We start from the raw sequence: 20429 nt of genomic DNA on the forward strand, positions 1-20429 counted from the left end.
TGGTATATATACACAATGGAATACTATGCAGCCATCAAAAGAAATGAAATCTTGCCATTTGCGACGACGTGGATGGAACTAGAGCGTATCATGCTTAGTGAAATAAGTCAATTGGAGAAAGACAACTATCATATGATCTCCCTGATATGAGGACATGGAGAAGCAACATGGGGGGGTAGGAGATAGGAGAAGAATAAATGAAACAAGATGGGATTGGGAGGGAGACAAACCATAAATGACTCTTAATCTCACAAAACAAACTGGGGGTTGCTGCGGGGAGGTGGGATTGGGGGAGGGGGAGCGGGCTATGGACATTGGGGAGGGGAAGCGAACCATAAGAGACTATGGACTCTGAAAAACAACCTGAGGGTTTTGAAGGGTCAGGGGTGGGAGGTTGGGGCAACCTGAGGGTTTTGAAGGGTCAGGGGTGGGAGGTTGGGGGAACAGGTGGTGGGTAATGGAGAGGGCACGTTTTGCATGGAGCACTGGGTGTTGTGCAAAAAGAATGAATACTGTTACGCTGAAAAAATAAATAAAATGAGAAAAAAAAAACAAAAAAAACCTGTTGTAAAACATATATATATTTGTTTATTTGTTTGCTTTGTCTTATAGTAAAAGCTGCCTTTTCTCTGGCACATGGAAAATCTGGTATCCCAGGGAACAGTGTCTTGACTGCAGTCTTTTAGGTTTCTGATGTTGAATAAACACATATTCAGGGATAAGAGGTTGGAGAACAGATGAGAACAGATGGGGATGTGGTCTAGCATGTTAACTAATGTTGTTCTGTATGGGCACTCGGCAGATATGCAAGAAATACTTTCAGATTGGATGAACAGATCAGAAGAGAAGAGTTTACTGTGTTTACAAATTACATTCACCATCATTCATTAATCTTTTCAGTGAAAATCTACTTTGTTATAGACCCTAGTCTTGTGAGCTTGACTGGTGCTCAAATATGATGTATGTAGAACACACATAAGTAGAAGTATATCTTAGATAAAAATTTAAACATATACCCACATGTACTGTTAAAGGAGACAATTGACAGAGATGTGTACAAATACTTTTAAAGAAGGTCAGTATGTGGGCATCTGGGTGGCTCAGTCAGTTAAGCATCTGCCTTGGGCTCAGGTCATGATCTCAGGGTCCTGGGATCGAGTCCCACATCCAGCTCTGTGCTCAGCAGGGAGCCTGCTTCCCCCTCTCCCTCTGCCTCGCCCCCGACTTGTGCTCTCTCTCTCTTGCTCACTATCTCTCTCAAATAAATAAAACCTTTAAAAAAATAAAAAGGCCAGTGTCTACTGAACTCCTGTCTCTTTCAAGGTCCTTCTAACTGAACTGAGAAAATAAAATTGACATGAGACAGATTAACAGGAAAAAATCAAATTTAACAGGTATGGGAAATCCACATAGATATGGAAATTCCGGAGATAGGCAAAATGAGGTATATATGCCATTCTGAACTAAGGAGAAGGGAGTAGGGGAGTCTGGGATTTCAGAAGAAAGGAACGTATTTCACAGGATGATAAGAAGAGCAGATGTTTCGTAACTAGATGTTTGCCCTACCCTACAGATGGGTGACTCAGATAAAATTTATCTCTATTAATAACCCTGAGACTTGGAAAGACCCCCATTTCAATTCTTCTGTATAGTTAAGGGGAGGACAGATATTTCTTCTGCGCTTAAAGGGTCTCAAGTGTTTTCCACTCAAAATAAACAACCTGAGGGTTTTGAAGGGCCAGGGGTGGGAGGTTGGGGGAACCAGGTGGTGGGTAATAGGGAGGGCATGTATTACATGGAGCACTGGATGTTGTGCAAAAACAATGAATACTGTTATGCTGAAAAAAAAATAAATTAGAATTACGTGGGGAAAAAAATAATAATCTACATGCCAAAGTGGCACATTCTTGGGCAGCCTGTCCTGGGCCCCATCAGTATCAACAGAAATGTGTATATGTGCTCACTAGAAGATATCTACTAAACGTACATAGCAGTGCTATTCATCATAGCCGTACCAGAAACTACCCATATGTAAAAGGAAAGTGGAAAACTATATGGCACTAAGAATGAATGCTAGGTTTTTAACAGGGAAAGAATACTTGTTTCAACAAATGGTGGCAAGACAACTCTATGTTAAAAATCGGGTTTGAAAAAAAACTGGGTTTGATAAAGACCTTACACAATTTGCAAAAAATAATTTGGAGATTGATCATAGACTTAACCATAAAAGCCCAAACTGGGAAGCTTCTGAAAGAAGAAATGGGAGAAGATCTTTATGCCCTTGATGTACAACATTTATCTTACATAGGACACAAAAGCACTAACCGTAAAATAAATGGCACGTGGGGTTTAATAAAATAATTATCATCTGTGCATATGAAAAAACAGTGTTAAGAAAATGAAAAAGTGGGCACCTGGGTGGCTCAGTGGTTTAAGCCGCTGCCTTTGGCTCAGGTCATGATCTCAGGGTCCTGGGATCGAGTCCCACATCGGGCTCTCTGCTCGGTGGGGAGCCTGCTTCCCTCTCACTCTCTCTGCCTGCCTCTCTGCCTACTTATGATCTCTCTCTGTCAAATAAATAAATAAAATCTAAAAAAAAAAAAAAGGAAAATGAAAAAGTGAGCCAGGGTGGAGAAAATATTTACTCTACATGTCTGACAAAGGGCTTCTATCCAGAATATATAAAGAACTCCTGCAAATCAATAATGAAAAATATGAACAAACGAATTTAAAAATAGGCAAGTGACTTCAACAGACATTTTATGGAAGAAAATGTGAGCTCATGAAAAGATGCCTGATGACATTAATCATATTGGAAATGCAGATTAAACCTGCATTGAGGTGTCAGTTCACACCCACTAGAATGGCTAAAGTTAAAAAGTCTGATAACACTAAGTGTAGTTGAAGATGAAGCAACTGGAACTCTCACCTCTCACATGTTTTTGCTGGGAATGCAAAATGGTACAACCATTTTGGAAAACGGTATGTCAAGTGTTCCCCTCTTAATCTCCTCTATTTTGCCCATCCTCCCAGCCCCTACCTCTGGCAACCACCCATTTGTTCTCGGTATTTATGAGTCTACTTGTGTTTCCTTGTTTGTTTGTTCGTTTTGTTGTCAGACTCCATACATCAGTGAAGTCATAGGTATTTGTCTTTCTCTCACATATTTCACTTAGCAGAATGCCCTCTAGGTCTGTCTGTGTTGTTACAAATGGCAAGATTTTATTCTTTTTAATGGCTGAGTAATGGTTTTGTAGCTTCCAATAGAAGTAAATATACATCTCATTTCTTTTATAGTATTTTTAAAAAAGATTTTATTTATTTATTTGACAGAGATCACAAGTAGGCAGAGAGGCAGACAGAGAGAGAGGAAGGGAAGCAGGCTCCCCGCTGAGCAGAGAGCCCGATGTGGGGCTTGATCCCAGGACCCTGGGAGCATCACCTGAGCCAAAGGCAGAGGCTTTTACCCAGTGAGCCGCCCAGGTGCCCCTTTTATAGTATTTTTAAAAAAGTGATCTCTAGGGGTGCCTGGGTGGCTCAGTGGATTAAGCCGCTGCCTTCGGCTCAGGTCATGATCTCAGGGTCCTGGGATCGAGTCCCGCATCGGGCTCTCTGCTCAGCAGGGAGCCTGCTTCCTCCTCTCTCTCTCTGCCTGCCTCTCTGCCTACTTGTGATCTCTGTCTGTCAAATAAATAAATAAAATCTTTAAAAAAAAAAAAAAAAAAAAAAGTGATCTCTACTCCCAACATGGGCTCAAACTCATGACCTTGAGATCAAGAAAGTTGTGCGTGCTACCAACTGAGTCAGCCAGGCACCCCATTTGTTTCTTTCTTTTTCTTATGGAATTGGCCAAGACCTTCACTATTGTGGTGGGCTGGAATTGTGATGATGGCTGCCTTGTGGTGTTCTTGATCTTAAAAGAATGCATTTCAAACATCTCTATCATATAGAATTTTGATTGTAGGTTTTGTAGATATATCCTTTATTAATTGAAATGTGTTCCCTTTTAACCTACTTTGCTGAGACTTTTTGTCATTGTTAAGGATTGCATTAATTTTATCTAGCAAACATTCTAATTCCAAGTAATTATAGGATTTTCTCCTCTTTTCTTCCAAAGTGGTGAATTACATAAAAAGTCCAAGTCTTTGCATTCCTGAAATAAGCCCAACTTGATCATAATAAATTACTTTTAATACATAATATATGTTTTTAATTAACAGTAGGATTCCATTCAGATAGTTAATATTTTATTCATGGTATTCATATGTGTCTTCATGAGTGAAATACGAAGGAATTTGAAGGTAATTTGAAGGAAAAAGATAAACGTTTATTATTTGCAAATGATAGTATTATTTAGTTTACTGAAAACAGCTCAGAAAAATCAACATGAAATAAGAGAGTTCATCAGGGTTGCTGGGTATGGTATCTTTCCATACAAATTGCCAAAAATAACCATCTAGAAAATATATTAGTCCCTCTAGGCGTCTGGGTGGCTCAGCTGGTTAGGCAACTGTCTTTAGCTTAGGTCGTGAATTTAGGGTCCTGGGATCAAGCCCCATGTCCAGCTGTGTGCTTCTCCCTCTTCCTTGGCAGCCTCCCACTCATACTCTCTTGCTCTCAAATAACTAAAGTTTTAAAGAAAAAAAAAAAAGAAAATATATTACTCATTCTATTCCAAATAGTATCCAGACTATAAGCATATTGGAATTAACTAAAAAAAAAAAAAGACCTCTATGCAGAAAATATCTTATTTTTTTATGCAGAAGATTTTAAAACCTTGGAGAAGGAGCTAAAGGATGAAGAGGTACTCGATATTCTTTAATAAGACAAATTGACACAAACGTCACTTTTCTCTCAGTTACTCTCTAAGTTCAAAACAGGCAATTGAAATTTTAGTTGGAGCTATTGTGGAATTTGATGCATTTACTGGAATTTGGTGAATTTACTCTAACATATGCAAATTGCTCAGCTAATTATTAAAAAGAAGATTATAAGGAGGAACAAGACTCATGAGATATTAATGTTACAGAGGTACAGCAATAAAATACTACGGTGTAGGTACGAGACAAACAGATCAATAGATGAGAATAGAAAACTCAGTACCCAGGGCTGAGATCCACTGGCCTGAATATTCTCTGTTCCGTTTTTTTCCTGTTTTCTGCCGTTCTTGCATGATTTCCTCGGGTAGACCTCAGCAGCAGCTCTGTGTCTGTTTTCTTTCTCTGCTTATGAGATTTTGCTCATTGATACTGGAAGTGAGGCTTTGCTTCCTTCCCTGGGTTCTGGAAAATGTCTGCCACATTTGTTAACCAGGGGGCAGCACCGCTCTCTCATCTGGATGCATATACATTGAAGGATGTATCAGATGCACAGGAGAGAATACCTGGGAACTGTTCTGTCCTGGAGGCAAGGAAGCCGGGGGATCCGTCTACCAGCCCAATCCAACATTGGTCAAAGAATGTTCCCCCCTCTTCTCTAGCACTCCTAGATGGCCCCTTCTGTAGTCAGAGCATACTTGCCCTGCTAAGAAAGCCCTTGGCCTGAGAGCTACAGGCGCTTGCTGTAAAATGCTGTTGGTTGGCTCAGATGGAGAGTCTGGGCACCAAAACAACCATTATGGTACGTTACTGCCACCATCTTGCCTCTAGATTCTAGAGAGCCTGGTAGAATCCTGGGGCTTTGAAGAAAAACCATAGCTATAGTCAGGTGGTGGTGTTCTTCCCCTATTACGTGGAACGCCCTGGAAATGCCTGGAGTTTGGGCCGACTGCTCTAAACTGCAGCGACTTATGGTAAAAGTAAAGTCTAGTTTTTCTTCGTGGAAACACCTTATAATTGAGCACCACAAGATCTAAGGAAATGATCTCTTCCCTTTGCTGAGGCTGAGTTATTTATAATCGTCAGCTTTTTGAAAGACTCTCACTTGTCTTCCCCTTTTAGAGACAGAGTTCTTGCTCAGTTGCCAATAGCTCTGATTTACATCAAAAAAAAAAAAAGAAAAAAAAAGTACTGCATCCTGACTCCTGAGAGAACCAGACTTTCAGGCATTCTCATGACCAGAGAGAGTCCCTGCAGCCAGAGCTCCTGTCAGGGAAGAAGTAGAACATTGATGACTATCGGCAAGGAATGGAGTTTCCCCTTAGGAGTTATGCCTGAGCCATTGCTTCCATTTTGCAAACAAATCACACAGTGATAAAGCTCCAGCCATAACAGTGGCCAGCACACATAGAGGAAAAGGCTTTGGACTGCTAGAAGGGTGGGATTCAAGATTCTAGTTGACCATTTATTAGTTCTGTGGCATTAGATATGTATATTTTAACCTTCCCAGCCATCAGTTTCTCCTTATGTACAATGCAGGTTAACCTAATTCATGGGGCCATTTTGAGAATCAAATGGGATAAAAATAAACTATGTTGATTTCAAAGAAGATGTTATTGGTACAATAATGATTAAAATATCAAAGGCACCTGGGTGGCATCATTGGTTGAGTGTCTGACTCTTGACTTCAGTTCAGGTTATGATCTCAGGTCCTGGGATCAAGACCCACATCGGGCTCCACACTTTGGAGTCTGCTTGAGATTCTCTCTCTCCCTTTTCTTCTCCCTCTCCCACTTCCCATTCTCAATCTCTCTCTCTCTCTCTCAAACAAATAAATTAAAACAAAACAAAACAAAACCTCTTTTTCTTACAGGAAATAGATCTTGCTTGTTCAGGGGGGTTTGATAGTCATTGGCTTTGACCCTTTCTGGAGGAACTGCTGACTGCTGAATGTGCTAAATTTTTTTTTAAGATTTTTATTTATTTATTTGACAGACAGACCATAAGTAGGCAGAGAGGCAGGCAGAGAGAGAGGAAGGGAAGTAGGCTCCCTGCTGAGCAGAGAGCTGGATGTGGGGCTTGATCTCAGTACCCTGGGATAATGACCTGAGCTGAAGGCAGAGGCTTTAACCCACTGAGACACCCAGGTGCCCCTGAATGTGCTAAATTAATACGAGGGCTGAGTGTATTACATGTCGTCTTAGGATGGGTCATAGCCAAATTCATATTATGAATACATACTGGTTTTTCAGGACTTGTAGAAGAAAACTTCTCTTGTTTCATTCTCTTCTGTTCTTTGTAGGATTTCCCTGTGACATTAGCACTGTGTTTTTCCAGCATGATGCTGTTAGATCGAGAATACAGTTGGTGATAGGAAATCCTTATCAAGCCATCAAGACTTGGAAGGGTGGGCTTCAGAAGGGCCTTTGGCTGTGGTTAAGTAAGAAATGCGTTCCCAGCCTTCCAGGCAGGTGAAACAGGTGGTCCAGTGAACTCAGTCCATTCTGTGAATGGGTGGCCATCATGGTGTCAGCAAATACAAAGGCGTTGGGAAAGTCAGGGGTTCACTAGGAGGGCTTTTGACTCTTGAAACATCACTGGTAGCTTGAGGTTAAACTAGGTCAAATCCTACTATAACTATGACCAAGAGATTCAAAAAGAACCTGGTGAAGGAAACAGGAAAGCTCATCGATGCTTTGGTATATATTTAAGCATGATAGAAATCAGGAATAGCAGTGTTGCAGGCTGGAATGGATAGAGAAGGCATTTATGTAGAAGGTTGGTCTCATGCCATGTCTTGAAGGTGGTAGGGCTTGAAAAGGCCAAGGAGAGATATGAAGAATTTGGAATGCATCAAAACCAGATGCAGAGGTGAGCATAAAGGAAAGACAAGGGGGAAAACAGCCTTGGCAGAAGTTAAGGGTATTTGTTTGCAGGTAATGGGAAATGAGGTTGGTATTGCCAGAGGTCACATGAGATGAGATAGGGTTTGCAGGTGACTTCTCTGGAAAGCAGACTCTGAGACACAGAAATGCATGTTGGGGGGCACCTGGGTAGCTCAACGGGTTAAAGCCTCTGCTTTCGGCTCAGGTCATGATCTCAGGGTCCCAGCCCTAGGATCCTGACCCACATCAGGCTCTATGCTCAGTGGGGAGCCTGCTTCCTCCTCTCTCTCTGCCTGCCTCTCTGCCTACTTGTGATCTCTGTCTGTCAAATAAATGAAATATTAAAAAAAAAGAAATGCATATTGGAAATTTATAGGGATGTGTTCTTGGAATCCATACCTGTTGGAAAAGGAAGTCATCAGGACTGGGCAGAGAGAGAAGCTGGAAGAAGAGAGAAGTGGTGTAGGGTCAGCCAATCCCCACAGGAGGCTCTAGAGTTAGGATGGCCCTACAGAGTTACTGCAGACCTTTATACTCCCACATCATTTTGTGTTACCTGAACTGCCCCAGATAAACAGTATGATCTTGGGCAAGGTGTCTCTCTTCAGCTAAGGGCACTGGCCTGGAGAGAAGTGGGGAGCCAGATGCCAGCTGTCAGCCTTCCATGGTCCCCGTGTTGGGGGGATAAATTCTTGAGCCCTTAAGTAATTGGTGAAAATTGGCTGGTACATCACAGTGTCTACTTCAGATGGATAATTGGGATAGCACCAGATGATAAAAAGCCTGAGGGCATGGGTGATTCTATGGTGAGAGGACCAAGACATTCACCTCAGCTACAAATTTTAAGGGGACTTCAGAGACAACTCAGACATAAAGATCAATTATATATATATAATTGATCTTTATATATATATATATAATTGATCTTTATGTCTGAGTTATATAGTATGTATACCTCTCTATATATACATATATCTATGTGTATATATACACATATATATTTTTTTTTTAAGATTTTATTTATTTACTTAGAGAGAATGTGCAAGAAGGGGAGGGGCAGAGGGAGAGGGAGTGAGAGAATCTCAAGCAGACTCCTTGCTGAGTGTGGCACCCAATTCAGGGCTCGATCCCATGACTGTGAGATCAGGGCCTGAGCCAAAATCAAGAGTTGGTTTGTCAACCAACTGTGTTACCTTGGTGCCCCAAGATAAATATTTTAATGCAATACTTGAAAAAAATCCCAAATCTGTGCGGGAAATCCATAATGAGCAAAATATCAAATTTAAAGAAAGACAGGATCAGTGCTACTGATTTTTCCTTTTACCCCAGGCTCCAATATGTCCAGTCAAAAATAGTGCCTGATGAATATGATTTATCCTGTAGGAAATGCGAAATCCTTGGGAGTTTTCCTCTTCTTACTTACCTATAAAAGCAGCATAATTATAACATTAAATTTGTTTTCATTGAGTTCTTTACTCAGAATCTGACAAGTGGGACTCTTAATTGTAAGAGATGGAGAAACCAATCAGCTCAACTTTGGAGAAACCAATCAGCTCAACTCAACTCAACTTTGCTTACCCAATGACCACAGGGAATTTATTGCCCTAGGATTCAGGTATGGTTTTATCTAGGGGCTCAAATGATACCTTTACTCCTCAGTTTCTCTTCCTCTCTGGAGTGTCTTCATTAAGTATGAACTTCATTCTTCTGTGGTTTTTTCTGATGATAAAATAGATGGTGTGGCTCTCCTGAGCCTCTCATTGTCAATCAACTAAAGAACAAGAGATTGTATCTCTTCCTCCAAAACCCAGCAAAATTATTATCTGATTGGAACGGAAATTCAACCATGGGTCTATCACTATGGCCAGATGGATGGCCTGATTGGTTTAGGTCAACAAGGCATATACCCCTCTACCTGGGTCTAGGTCATTCTATAGAAAATGGGTGGGTTGGTGGGTTGCTTCTACTAAGGAAGCTGAAATGGTTACTAGGGACCCTACTGCACGTGAATTCACATTTCCCTGTTTCTGCCCAGTGTGTGTCCATACAAATATATGTGTAAAACAACATCACACTGATCATTCAGTCATACTATATAGCATTTTTATTTTAAAACATATTCAAGTAATATGTGAATACTGTAAAAAGCAAGTAACATGGAAGAGAAAATAAAAATCTATACTCTGATGGTATAGTATGTTTTATGGTATCCTTCAATTCTCTTAAAATTACATTCATTGATACAGTTTACTTTTTAGTGAATTCAACTTAGGTGTTTCACTTAACAATATTCTTGAATATCTGTCAATATTAGTACTCACATTTTAAAAAACCTCACAGCATGTATTTTATGGTATGGTTATTTTTGTAAGCATGACTTTATTTGAAGCATAACCACTTGATGGACATTTGGGTGTTTTCCCAAGTTATTCAGTGCTATAAACCATGCCGCAGTCGGCGTTCACTGTACGCGTGTTTCTACACATAGGAGAAAAATAGAAGCCAAAGACAAATCTAGAGATTAACAGTTTGTTCAAATAAAGGAATTTATTTCAAGAAAGGATCTTAATTCTACCCTTTTTCTCAAAAGGGATAACTAAATGTCTCAAAATACATATTACAGTACATCTTTCCCCCTATGGGCTGAAATGTCACTTTTTCATGTTATATTTCCATATAAAATTGTGGCTATTTCTGGATTGTCAAAATCAGTACTGTGTTTTATCTGGCAGCAGTATTGTGCTATTTTTACCTTCTTTACCTTCTAACATCTTTTATATCTGGTGAGGATAAAACTCCCATCCTAGTCACACAATTTGTTCCTATGTGTTCACAAGTGCTTAATAAAGCTTGCTCACTTATCACTCCTTACAAATTTTAGAATCAACCTGTCAAATTCCATGTAAAATCTTTTTGAGATGGCATTGATTTTAAGTTGATTTTGGAGAAAATTGTCATTTAGGCAAGTCTTCTTTTATGTTCCTCAATAAAACTTTATCTCTTCTATATGAAGATCTTGCATGTTACTTAGTTTTTTAAACATTTTATTTTATTTTATTAAAGTTATTTATTTATTTGAGAGAGAGCACAAGCAGGGAAGAAGCAGAGGCAGAGGGACAAGCAGACTTCCTGCTGAGCAGGGAGCCCAACATGAGGCTCAATCCCAGGATCCCGGGATCATGACCTGAACCAAAGGCAGACCCTTGACCATCTGAGCCACCACGGCACCCCTAAGTTTGATTTTTAAGTAATCTCTATACCCGATGCAGGACTCGAACTCACAACCCTGAGATCAAGAGTCACATGCTCCACCGACTGATCCAAACAGGTGCCCCAGCTTTCGATATTTAGTTCCTATTATGTCATGGCGGTGCTTCCTGTTCAGAAAGGGACATTATCACATTTTCTAATTGGTTTCACGAATGGATCTTGATTTTAAACATTGACCTAACAAGCGACTTTGTGAAAGTCTTAATGCGACGTGTGGTTCTTCTTGGTCTCTTATTTAAGATCTGGGTATTCTCCAGTCTTCCTGGATGTTTCTAATCCAATGGAGATATAGACCCCCTTCAAATAAGCTCTCATCGTCTCTTGTCCTTCCTGATGGCACACTTTTATTGTTGCTTAGTCTGGCTGGGGATGAGGGGAAAGGTGTGGGATGTCTTCTCACCCAGATGACCCTGCTACAGCATGCCAGCTAAGAATTCTGTCCCTTGCCCTCGGCTCCTTGTTCCTTATATTTAGTACTCTTGGAATCTCTCCCAATGTTTTCAGTGGTATTCTCTTGAGCATGTTTTGGACTGCGATTAAAATGTTCCAAGTGATCTCATCCATTTTCTTGCATCTCTCACTCCTGCTATAATTTCTCATCTGTCAAGGGGTCTACTTCTTATTTGTGAGCCCAGTAATGCGTATGGATACATAGAAAAATACAGAGGCGTGAGACGGCGGGAGATGTTGAGATAGAAACCTATTTCCTTCCCCCAGATGGATGGTTGGTTGTTCTATTACCATTTATTAAAGCCTACGTCTTTCCCCAGTGTTTTGTGAGATTCTTTGTAAAGTGAATTTTTAGCTCTTACTGAAATTTTGATAGAATTTTTTTGTAAATGTAGATTAATTCAGGTGGAATTTATATATTGTAATATTGTTTTTTTAGCCACAGACACAATCTGTCTCAGCATGCACTCATGACTTGTCTTACATCCTTTAGTGAAGTCTTAACATCTTTCTCCAAAACATTCCTGGACATTTCTTCTGTGGGTTTATTCTCAGGTGCTTTATTATTATATATTGCAATATAAATGGATCTTTTAAAAAAGCAACATTTTTTAACTGCATTATTTCTGTAATATAGGAAGATCATTCTTTTTCCCCATTCTCTTTTCTTTTTGTTGTTCAGTTTAGGTATTTTTATTAAACCCTATTTCCAGTTCATAAGTAGTTCTGTTAGATTCAACCTGCTATTAAAACTATCCATTGGATCCTTGATTTCAATGTTAGAATTTTCAGTTCTAGAACGACCATTTGATTCTGCTCATTTCCACTATCCGGGATCCAGAATTCTCAGTGAGTTTTCTTTTATTGGCTATTTTTTCCTTTGGTATTTGTCATATAGATTCTGTGTCTTTGCATGTTTAGTAATTTTTTTAATCAAATATGGGATGTTGTTCACTAAAAAAAAAAATGTCAGAAGGGTGCTTGTGTGGCTTGGCTAAGTGTCCAACTTTTGATTATGGCACAGGTCCTGATCTCAGGGTCATGGGATTGAGCTCTCCATTGGTACCACAATCAGTGTGGAAACCGTTTGAGATTCTCTCTTGCCCTCTGCCCCCACCCCACCATCTTTAAAAAAAAAAAAAAAAGGTCAGACCCCAGATGCTGCTCTTTTCCATCCGGGAAGCTCTACCTTTTCCTCTACTGGTGGGGGGAAGTGGGCATAGTATGGAAATGCTTCCCTGGATTCAGCGAGAGATGAAATCAGACTTGCCCCTGAACTATAGTTTGGGCGAGATCCGGTCTATCTGGTTTTTCCCTGTTGCAAGGTTGTGGCTATTCTGGACTCTCATCTGAGAGGGTAATGGTTATTGGCCTCAGGACTGAGAGACGGATGGATGTTTTTCTCTGCTTTTTTGAAATTTTAGGATTAACTTCTAATTTTTCCTATCCCATGGAGCTGCAGACTTTGACAATCTTTCTAGGGGAGCCCAGCAGTGTGTTTGCAATCTCTCTAATCTCCAAATGTGCCACTCTAGTCCCACAGAACAGCCAGAGCTCTCCTGTTTTTTTTCTGTTCCTCTCCTGGGACCCAAGTCTGGATAATAAGTCTCCATATTGGCTTAGATTGGCATGTTCTTACCAGCAAAACAAAACAAGACAAAACAAAACAAATAAAACAAAACCAATTGTAGCTCATCAGTATAAATTATTCACTCCTTCTAGAGATTTTAATTTTATAAGGCTTTTCCTCTGGAAGGGCATTTCTTTTTTCCCTCTCTTTTCTTTCTTTTTCTTTTTTATAAGGATTTAAAAAAATTATTTGTCAGAGAGAGAAAGAGAGAACACAAGCAGGGGGAGCAGCAGGCAGAGGGAGAAGCAGACACACCACTGAGCAGGGAGCCCAATGCGGGACTCAATCCCAAGACCCCCGGATTATGATGGGAGCCAAAGGCAGATGCTTAACCAACTAAGCCACTCAGCCATCTCTGGGCAGGTGTTGTTCTTTTAAGTACCAAGGAAATGCAGAACATTCTGCTTCCTTCAGAGACTTCCTTCTTAGCCTGATAGCCTCCTGCCCTGCACAGCTCCAAAATTCAACAAATGTGGAGGAAAACCCAGCCATGTGTTGGCAGCCCTTCAAGTGTACAAGTTGGTCTTGACTTCCCATTATGACCATCATCATGACCACCAAAAGCTTGATGGCATCTCTGTCCCCCGTCCATGAGTCCTCTACCTGGGCCAGGGCCTGATTCCCAAGCTTCTATCACCTTCCGAATCACATCCTGCCCCTATTTGGTCTTTAGTTCCTTTCTGAAAGGTTTTCTTCTCTCTAGATTATCGGTCCCTGTAGTTCTCATTGCTTCTGAAGTTCTGGATTTTCTAGTTGGTCTGAGTTTGAATGTTCAACTACTTGCTCTATGTTACCTAAGAGTAGGAATGTTAGGGCGCCTGGGTGGCTCAGTCGGTTAAGGGGTTGCCTTCAGCTCAGGGTCCTGGGATTTAGTCCCACATCGGGCTCCCTGCTCAGTGGAGAGCCTGCGTCTCCCTCTCCCTCTGCCTGCTGCTCTGCCTACTTGCGCTCACTATCTCTTTGTCAAATAAATAAATAAATAAAAAACCTTAAAAAAAGAAGAGTAGAAATGTTAGACCACTTATTATTCTAAGCTGGCCTTGATTTCAATACAGTATTTTGTTTTTGTTTTTGTTTTTTTTAAAGATTTTATTTATTTATTTGACAGAGAGAGAGCAGGAACTCATGGGGGGGGGCGGGAGTGCGGTTTGGGGGGAGGGGGAGGGGCAGGGAGCCTATGCCAGGGCTCGACCTCAAGACATTTAGATCACAACCTGAGCCAAAATCAAGAGTCAGATGCTTAATGGACTGAGACCCCAGGTGCCCCTCACATGTTATTTCAATTTTTAGTTTCTTGAGGCACTTCCATACCATGTTCCACAGCGACTGCACCAATTTACATTCCCACAACACAGGGCAGGAGGGTTCCTTTTTCTCCACATCCTCACCTTACTGTCTTTTTGATTCTTGCTGTTTTGACAGGTGTGAGGTGATATCTCACTTTTTTAAAAAGTTAAATTTAATTTTCTTGTGTGTGTGTTCCAAAATTCATTGTTCATGCACCACACCCAGTGCTCCGTGCAATACATACCCTCCATAATACCCACCACCAGGCTCACCCAGCCTCCTACCCCCTTCCCCTCCAAAACCCTCAGTTTGTTTCTCAGAGTCCACAGTCTCTCATGGTTCGTCTCCCCCTTTGATTTCCCCCAACTCACTTCTCTCCATCTCCCCATGTCCTCTGTGTTATTCCTTATGCTCCACAAGTAAGTGAAACCATAGGGTAATTGACTCTGACTTATTTCACTCAGCATAATCTCCTCCAGTCCCATCCATGTTGCTACAAAAGTTGGGTATTCATCCTTTCTGATGGAGGCATAATACTCCATAGTGTATATGGACCACATCCTCCTTATGTATTCGTCTGCTGAAGGACATCTTTATTCTTTCCACAGTTTGGCGACTGTGGCCATTGCTGCTATGAACATTGGGGAACAGATGGCCCTTCTTTTCCCTACATCTGTATCTTTAAGGTAAATACCCTGTAGTTTACTATAGCACCAAGAACCATAAGATACCTGGGAATAAACCTAACCAAAGAAGTAAAGGATCTGTACTCGAGGAACTACAGAACACTCATGAAAGAAATTGAAGAAGTCTCACATGGTTTTGATTTGCATTTCCCTGAGGAAGAATGAGAATGATGTTGAGCATCTTTTCCTTTGTCTGTTTCCCATCTGTGTGTCTTCTTTGGATGGAAAAATGGCTGTTCAGGTCCTCTGTCCATTTTTCAATCAGGTGATTACTTTTTCTTTCTCTCTATTGCTTTTTTTGTTTCTTTCTTCCTTTTCTTGATGTTGAGTTATGTAAGTGCTTGATATTTTTTGGATATTAACCCCTTATCAGATATATGACTGGCAAATATCTTCTAATGGATTCTACCTTTTACCAAGCCTTACACCACAACTTCTTTCTTGCTCTGTGCTTTATTTCCAGTTTTTGTCTTTTTTTTTTTCTTGTTTGGCTGGAATTCGTCATGGGCTTTTTTTTTTCCCCAAAAAGTTTTTGTGGGCCTTATTGTCCTTGGATGTTCTCACATTTGAGTGTGTCTTCTTGTCTTTATACTTCAATTATAACTTGTCTGTGTATGATATTGTTGGTTCCTTCATGTTCCCCTTAGTCACGTAGATATGTCTCCCAATCTTCTAGCATTGATTATTGCTATGGGGGAGACTGAGGCTGGTGTGATTTTTTTTCACACTTATGGATAATTTTGTTCTCTAGATCTGAATGCCTTGAGTTCTTTTTTTAGCATTAAAGTTTATTTCCCAGAAATCTTGATATCGACCCATTTAATTAAAAAGAGACGCTATTTTTACCTGCAGGTTCGGATCTTCCTTCCTTTCAGAGAAGTCTTGAGGATGTCAGAATATTTTGGGCATCACTTTTGGGTCCTTTATTTCAGAGAACTTGATTGCCTTTGTGTTGTATTATGTTTGTCTTCTCCATCTCTCATTTCTTCTTTAGTTGGTTATTTTTTTTTTTCTTGTGTATTCATTGTGACTTTCTCAACATCGGTAATTTGCTCCTCAACCCTATTTGTTTTATTTTTTGTTATTTGAAATTAATTCTTACCTTGCTAATCAATGACAATAGTTCATGTCTTAGTTATCGAGTTCTCAGTGTCTTCTTTCCTTTTTTTTTTTTAAAGATTTTATTTACCTATTTGACAGAGAGAGAGATCACAAGTAGGCAGAGAGGCAGGCAGAGAGAAAGAGGGGGAAGCAGGCTCCCTGCTGAGCAGAGATCCCGATGTGGGGCTCGATCCCAGGACCCCGAGACCATGACCTGAGCCAAAGGCAGAGACCCAACCCACTGAGCAACCCAGGCACCTAGTGTCTTATTTCTTATATCTCCTTTTAAATTTCATTCTTTGTTGACAGTCTTGTCCTTGAACGCTTGTTCATTGAATTAGAGGCTTGCACAATCTATTGCAAAAATATGCAAGGAATCTTCTATTGCTTGGGTTATACTTTCTTCAATTCTAGGCCATTTCTCTCTGTTTGGTGTGCTCTTTCTCTTACTTTATTTGTTTGAGTATTTGTTTTAGGGCAGGGGCCCGGCAGGAGGTGAATGAAATGTGGAAACTGGAATAATTGAAGAAGCTTAATAAAGAAACTGTTTACAAAGATACAGGCGGGAGAGAGGGATGCTCAAACTAACCAAAGCTTGTTCCCTTCAGCCAGCATCTGCAGGGAGCAACTTCCACCCCAGGCTTGAAGAGGCAAAGACAGTGCATGGTTCTTGGAGCCCAGAGAAGAGAGCTACCGGAAAACCCACATGGTAGAAACAGTGGCCTACTAGAGAGAGACAAGCTATCTTGTGATAAGTTGTGGTTATATGAGGTTATATGAGGTTATATGAGAGAGGCGGGAATGAATAGCTTAATCTTAATTTCTTCTTTCCTATAATCTTTTGCAGGGGTCTTCCAGTAGAAAGACAAAAGGCATGTGTGCATAATGGTCAACTTGGGGCATAGAGAATGCTGGAGGAGGTGGAGAGAGAGTGGGTGGGGAGGAGGGCAAATGGGAGGCATCCCCGCAGCACAGAAAACTTGCAGAAATGCCATGCCTCGGCTCATCCTCTTGCTCCTGTTTTCAGTGACTCTGTCCAGATCTTTATACTCTGACACCATGTGGGTTGATTCTCCTTGGCACTCATCATACCTAATTGGAGTCTGTTTTCTCCCTCCCTCTAAGTGATATTTTTGAGATACTTTTCTGATGCTGGAGGCTATGGGGAATGAATACGGGGATATGGGGCTGTGTGGTATTTAGAAATATGATCTGGATTTTGCGGTTCTCTCCTCTGATTTCTATCAAATCTACCTCAATGCCTTCCCCATCAACAAAGGAATATTTCCATTCCTAAGCTTTGACTCACTTCTCTAAGGTTTTTTCCCCACATCTATGATTTTAAATTCTGTAACAATACTACTTTTTCTTTCTTTAGTGCGAATTTTTGTTCATCTGGTGAAATTTTCATTTCTTTCTACTCTTTTGCAATGCATGAAGTTCCCTTTTTTATCCTAATTGAATCTCTTTGCAACTTACCCTGTTGTATTTGCAATTTGCCTTTTACTTCTTGTGATTTTCTTTATATAGACAATAGTTTCTTGGGTCCTTTAGGGATACACGTTTCCCCAAATAACTCTCTATTTCTTATGATAAGTCATTTCACTCACCCACTATTACTCTGAAGCTTCAGGAGAATGTTTCTCTCCCTTTCTGCATCTATTCTCATAGGGACAAAGCTTTTTTCTCACATTTATTCAAACAAGGCAGGAAATATATAGACTCTGTCTTTGTCAAAAGACTGGATGTCCAGAATTCCTTCGGCTTTACTCATTGTCAGCTTGAGTACTGGTCAAATCCCCTTGTCACATCCACTGTTCAGAGGAGAGATGGATGTGGACACCCTCGAGCTTGATTCCTTGCTTGAGCACACATTTATGTAATGCAGCCTGACTGGACTGAGGTGGGAGCCTCCCTTGCTCCCTGTTCTTGGCTGTCGGACGCTCTGAACAGATGCAGTCCGTGAGAGCTATAATTACAGGACGAACCCCTGCCAGGGATTTTCCTGCCAGGGAATTTCCATGCCCGACTTCAGCACCTCCTTGTAGGGTCTACACAAGTTAGATGAGAGGGTATCAAGGTCAGTGCGTGCCTCCACACCCCCCAAGTTCGGCCTGAAGTTTTGTTGCCTCTGGATGGATATAAAGAAATGCAACTGAGGGGGGCTATGATCTGCCTCCTTGAGGAATGCAATTAAGAACCCACAGACCAGGGGCGCCTGAATGGCTCAGTTGGTTAAGCTGAGCATGACCTTTGGCTCAGGTCATGATCCCGGAGTCCTGGGATCGAGCCCTGCCTTGGGCTCCCTGCTCAGCAGGAAGCCTGCTTCTCCCTCTCCCACTCACCCCGCTTGGGTTCCCTCTCTCGCTTTTTCTCTCTCTGTCAAATAAATAAATAAAATCTTAAAAAAAAAAGAACCCACAGACCAGGGATGGCTGGGTGGCTCAGTTGGTTGAGGGACGGCCTTCGGCTCAGGTCATGATCCCAGAGTCCTGGGATCGAGTCCTGCATCGGGCTTCCAGCTCCATGGGGAGTCTGCTTCTCCCTCTGACTTTCCCTCTCCTGCGCTCTCCCACTCTGTCTCTCAAATAAATAAATAAAATGTTTAAAAAAAAAACAAAAAACAAGAGAACCCACAGACCATATTTAAATGTTTGCCCAGTCCGAGTCCCTGGGTGAGAACCTTGTTGGTAGAGGAGAGACGCTATATCTCTTTGCGTTTTTTCAGAAAAGGGGCATATCAGAATGGCTTTTGTCAACCTCACCCCATCACTTTTCCCGGGTAAGAGAGTTTCTTCTCAATTTCCACGGTCGCTTTTGTGGCAATTGGAGTTTTCCTCTTTCGGGCGTCTTCCTTGTGGCAAGTTCTGAGTATGTATCAGTACAACAGAAACAATGTCATTTCCCACTGGGAGCCACACTGAACTGGTCCTTGACAATACAGAACGGGTGAGCAATTTGGACGTAGAAAGCATGCAGTCATCCTCTCCTGGTCCGATGAAACTTCAAAAACTTCCTTAGCCATCCAGACAGACTTTTCTTTTCTTGCTGCCTTTAGTTGAAAGAGGAATTCTATAGGTAGTGTGTCATTTTATTTGGATTTGCATCAGACATGAGTCTGGAGACCTTTTTTACTACGTGCATGAACATTGTGAGTAAACAAACTTTAGTAATTTATTGCTGACCAAATGAATCAATCAAGAGAGGTAGGAGTCATAACTACACAATTCCTTGCCTGGCTATTTTGTAATAGCGAGACTGAACTCCATGGTTAGCTTCTCTGGGCTGTGACTGATGGAAACAGATCTTATTTTTTTTTTTAAGATTTTATTTATTTATTTGACAGAGAGAGAGATCACAAGTAGGCAGAGAGGCAGGCAGAGAGAGAGGGGGAAGCAGGCTTCCCACTGAGCAGGGATTCCGATGCGGGGCTCGATCCCAGGACCCTGAGATCATGACCTGAGCCGAAGGCAGTGGCTTAACCCACTGAGCCACTCAGGTGCCCCAGATCTTATTCTTTAAAAAGTTCATTTATTTAAGCAATCTGGGTGCCTGGTGCGGTGCTCAAACTCAGGACCCTGACATCAAGATTGGATGCTCTACTGACTGAACCAGCCAGGTATCTCCAGATCCTATTAATTAATTGTGGGCCTCCTGACCTTCCAGCCATCCCACTGCTGTCCTAAGTGTGATACACTGAGATTAGCAATGCTAGCTTGACCCCCCAGGAACACACAGAAAGAGATGAATTCTTTTTAACAGCTCCTCCCACCAAGAAGCAGATCACTAAATTGCAGCAGTGTTTCTTCCTTTGATAACTAATTAATCTTTTTGTTCCTCTAATACTAAAAATACAAATTTTATGTCTCCTTTAGCATAGATACGCCTGTGCCCATCCTTTCTTTTCACCCGTATAACACCTGGCGAATCCCCTCATTTGTCTTACTTTTTGAATAAGCTCTACTTTGACAATACTATTAAAAAATTGCAACCCAATTTCCTATTTTGACTCTCTCAATCTCCTTTATGATGCTCTGTTTTTATTGCATGGTATTTGGCATCTTCTAACAAATCATAATTTATATGTTTTTAGTGTGCTTTGTTATTGTGTGTCCCCCCTCCTTATCAGCCTTGCTAGGATATGAGCTTTATAAGGGGGGACTTCTTTGTTTTCTTCATTGATATATCCCAAGCATCTAGAACAGTGCCTGACAGATAGTAGGTGCTCAATAAATGTGTTTTTTTTTTTGAAAGTATGAATGAATGAATGGACAAATGCTATGTCCTTTTTCCTTTCTATGCT

The sequence above is a fragment of the Meles meles genome, chromosome 3 (genome assembly GCF_922984935.1).
Source record: "Meles meles chromosome 3, mMelMel3.1 paternal haplotype, whole genome shotgun sequence".
NCBI lineage: Eukaryota > Metazoa > Chordata > Mammalia > Carnivora > Mustelidae > Meles > Meles meles.